The sequence below is a fragment of the Rhipicephalus microplus genome, unplaced genomic scaffold (assembly GCF_043290135.1).
Source record: "Rhipicephalus microplus isolate Deutch F79 unplaced genomic scaffold, USDA_Rmic scaffold_54, whole genome shotgun sequence".
Taxonomy (NCBI): Eukaryota; Metazoa; Arthropoda; class Arachnida; order Ixodida; family Ixodidae; genus Rhipicephalus; species Rhipicephalus microplus.
This window is the reverse complement of record NW_027464627.1, coordinates 1,338,789-1,343,159: the sequence shown is the minus strand read 5'-3', so window position 1 is coordinate 1,343,159 and position 4,371 is coordinate 1,338,789.

Genomic DNA, 4,371 nt, shown 5'->3' with positions numbered 1-4,371 from the left:
CGAGAATATCACAATATAGCAGTTTCGCACTTGTAACGGTAGAACACGCAGTATTTGGCTTGTTCATGCCGTTTTGTGTGCATTCACAACATTTCACCTATCGCAGTTTAATACTCGCAATAAAACAACACTATCTCGTTAGATGACGTCGTTTTTGGTAGTTTCACGACGCTACATAGCTTAAACTAACATAACTCAAGCTAACCTTCGCACTTCTATCGTTAGAAAACGTTTTATTCGCTACTTTACAATGTTTTCTACAAGATTACGACGGTTTCATGCGCTTTCACATTAGATATCACAGTTCCCGACTTGTAATTGTGAAAAACACAGCATCTCACTAAGTGACATTGTTTAATGCGGTTTTAGCGCGGTTCATATCTTAACCTAACCTAACCTTACCTAAACCAACCTAACCTAACCTAACCTAACCAAACCTTACCTAACATACCCTAACCTAACCTAACCTAACCTAACCAAACTTAACCTAACCTAACCTAACGTAACCTAACCTAACCTAACCTAACCTAACCTAACCTAACGACGTTTGCAAGCGCTTTCACATTAGATATCGCAGTTCCCGACTTGTAATGGTGAAAAACACTGCATCTCACTAAGTGACATTGTTTAATGCGGTTTTACGACGGTTCATATCTTAACCTAACCTAACATTCGCACTTGTATTAAAAAACGCTCTATTACACTGTTTCGTTCACAATTAGGATATTTGCATAACCTCACAGTTTTTCACCAACTTATTGCAGTACAGAACGCTGTATCTCGCTAAATGACATCGTTCTTTAAGATTTCACGATGCTTGCATGCGCTTTAACGAGAATATCACAACATAGCAGTTTCGCACTTGTAACGGTACAACACGCAGTATTTGGCTTGTTCATGCCGTTTTGTGTGCTTTCACAACATTTCACCTATCGCAGTTTAATACTCGCTATAAAACAACACTATCTCGTTAGATGACGTCGTTTTTGGTAGTTTCACGACGCTACCTAGCTTAAACTAACCTAACCTAACCTAACCTTCGCACTTCTATCGTTAGAGAACGTTTTACTCGCAACTTTACAATGTTTTCTACAAGATTACGACGGTTTCATGCGCTTTCACATTAGATATCGCAGTTCCCGACTTGTAATGGTGAGAAACACAGCATCTCACTAAGTGACATTGTTTAATGCGGTTTTAGCGCGGTTCATATCTTAACCTAACCTAACCTTACCTAAACCAACCTAACCTAACCTAACCTAACCAAACCTTACCTAACACACCCTAACCTAACCTAACCTAACCAAACCTAACCTAACCTAACCTAACGTAACCTAACCTAACCTAAGCTAACGTAACCTAACCTAACCTAACGTAACCTAACCTAACCTAACCCAACCTAACCTAACGTAACTTAACCTAACCTAACCCAACCTAACCTAACCTAACCTAACCTAACCTAACCAAACCTAACCTAACGTAACCTAACCTAACCTAACCTAACCTAACGACGTTTGCAAGCGCTTTCACATTAGATATCGCAGTTCCCAACTTGTAATGGTGAAAAACACTGCATCTCACTAAGTGACATTGTTTAATGCGGTTTTACGACGGTTCATATCTTAACCTAACCTAACATTCGTACTTGTATTGAAAAACGCTCTATTACACTGTTTCGTTCACAATTACGATATTTGCATAACCTCACAGTTTTTCACCAACTTATTGCAGTACAGAACGCTGTATCTCGCTAAATGACATTGTTCTTTAAGGTTTCACGATGCTAGCATGCGCTTTAACGAGAATATCACAACATAGCAGTTTCGCACTTGTAACGGTACAACACGCAGTATTTGGCTTGTTCATGCCGTTTTGTGTGCATTCACAACGTTTCACCTATCGCAGTTTAATACTCGCTATAAAACAACACTATCTCGTTAGATGACGTCGTTTTTGGTAGTTTCACGACGCTACCTAGCTTAAACTAACCTAACCTAACCTAACCTTCGCACTTCTATCGTTAGAAAACGTTTTATTCGCCAATTTACAATGTTTTCTACAAGATTACGACGGTTTCATGCGCTTTCACATTAGATATCGTAGTTCCCGACTTGTAATGTTGAAAAACACTACATCTCACTAAGTGACATTGTTTAATGCGGTTTTACGACGGTTGATATGTCAACCTAACCTAACATTCGCACTTGTATCTAAAGACGCTCAATTACACTGTTTCGTTCACAATTACGATATTTGCTTGACCTCACAGTTTCTCACCAACTTATTACAGTACAGAACGCTGTATCTCGCTAAATGACATCGTTCTTTAAGGTTTCACGATACTTGCATGCGCTTTACCGAGAATGTCACAACATAGCAGTTTCGCACTTGTAACGGTACAACACGCAGTATTTGGCTTGTTCATGCCGTTTTGTGTGCTTTCACATTTTACCTATCGCAGTTTCGTACTCGCAATAAAACAACACTATCTCGTTAGAAGACGTCGTTTTTGGTGGTTTCACGACGCTACCTAGCTTAAACTAACATAACTCAACCTAACATAACCTTCGCACTTCTATCGTTAGAAAACGTTTTACTCGCTACTTTACATTGCTTTCTACAACATTACGACGGTTTCAAGCGCTTTCACATTAGATATCGCAGTTCCCAACTTGTAAAGGTGAAAAACACTGCATCTCACTAAGTCACATTGTTTATTGCGGTTTTACGACGGTTCATACCTTAACCTAACGTAACCTAACCTAACCTAACCCAACCTAACCTAACATAACCTAACCTAACCTAACCTAACCAAACCTAACCTAACGTAACCTAACCTCACCTAACCTAACCTAACCTAACGACGTTTGCAAGCGCTTTCACATTAGATATCGCAGTTCCCAACTTGTAATGGTGAAAAACACTGCATCTCACTAAGTGACATTGTTTAATGCGGTTTTACGACGGTTCATATCTTAACCTAACCTAACATTCGTACTTGTATTGAAAAACGCTCTATTACACTGTTTCGTTCACAATTACGATATTTGCATAACATCAGTTTTTCACCAACTCATTGCAGTACAGAACGCTGTATCTCGCTTAATGACATTGTTCTTTAAGGTTTCACGATGCTTGCATGCGCTTTAACGGGAATATCACAATATAGCAGTTTCGCACTTGTAACGGTAGAACACGCAGTATTTGGCTTGTTCATGCCGTTTTGTGTGCATTCACAACATTTCACCTATCGCAGTTTAATACTCGCAATAAAACAACACTATCTCGTTAGATGACGTCGTTTTTGGTAGTTTCACGACGCTACATAGCTTAAACTAACATAACTCAAGCTAACCTTCGCACTTCTATCGTTAGAAAACGTTTTATTCGCTACTTTACAATGTTTTCTACAAGATTACGACTGTTTCATGCGCTTTCACATTAGATATCGCAGTTCCCGACTTGTAATGGTGAAAAACACAGCATCTCACTAAGTGACATTGTTTAATGCGGTTTTAGCGCGGTTCATATCTTAACCTAACCTAACCTTACCTAAACCAACCTAACCTAACCTAACCTAACCAAACCTTACCTAACATACCCTAACCTAACCTAACCTAACCTAACCTAACCAAACCTAACCTAACCTAACCTAACGTAACCTAACCTAACCTAACCTAACCTAACCTAACCTAACCTAACGACGTTTGCAAGCGCTTTCACATTAGATATCGCAGTTCCCGACTTGTAATGGTGAAAAACACTGCATCTCACTAAGTGACATTGTTTATTGCGGTTTTACGACGGTTCATACCTTAACCTAACGTAACCTAACCTAACCTAACCTAACCTAACCTAACGACGTTTGCAAGCGCTTTCACATTAGATACCGCAGTTCCCAACTTGTAATGGTGAAAAACACTGCATCTCACTAAGTGACATTGTTTAATGCGGTTTTACGACGGTTCATATCTTAACCTAACCTAACATTCGTACTTGTAATGAAAAACGCTCTATTACACTGTTTCGTTCACAATTACGATATTTGCATAACCTCACAGTTTTTCACCAACATATTGCAGTACAGAACGCTGTATCTCGCTAAATGACATTGTTCTTTAAGGTTTCACGATGCTTGCATGCGCTTTAACGAGAATATCACAATATAGCAGTTTCGCACTTGTAACGGTAGAACACGCAGTATTTGGCTTGTTCATGCCGTTTTGTGTGCATTCACAACATTTCACCTATCGCAGTTTAATACTCGCAATAAAACAACACTATCTCGTTAGATGACGTCGTTTTTGGTAGTTTCACGACGCTACATAGCTTAAACTAACATAACTCAAGCTAACCTTCGCACTTCTATCG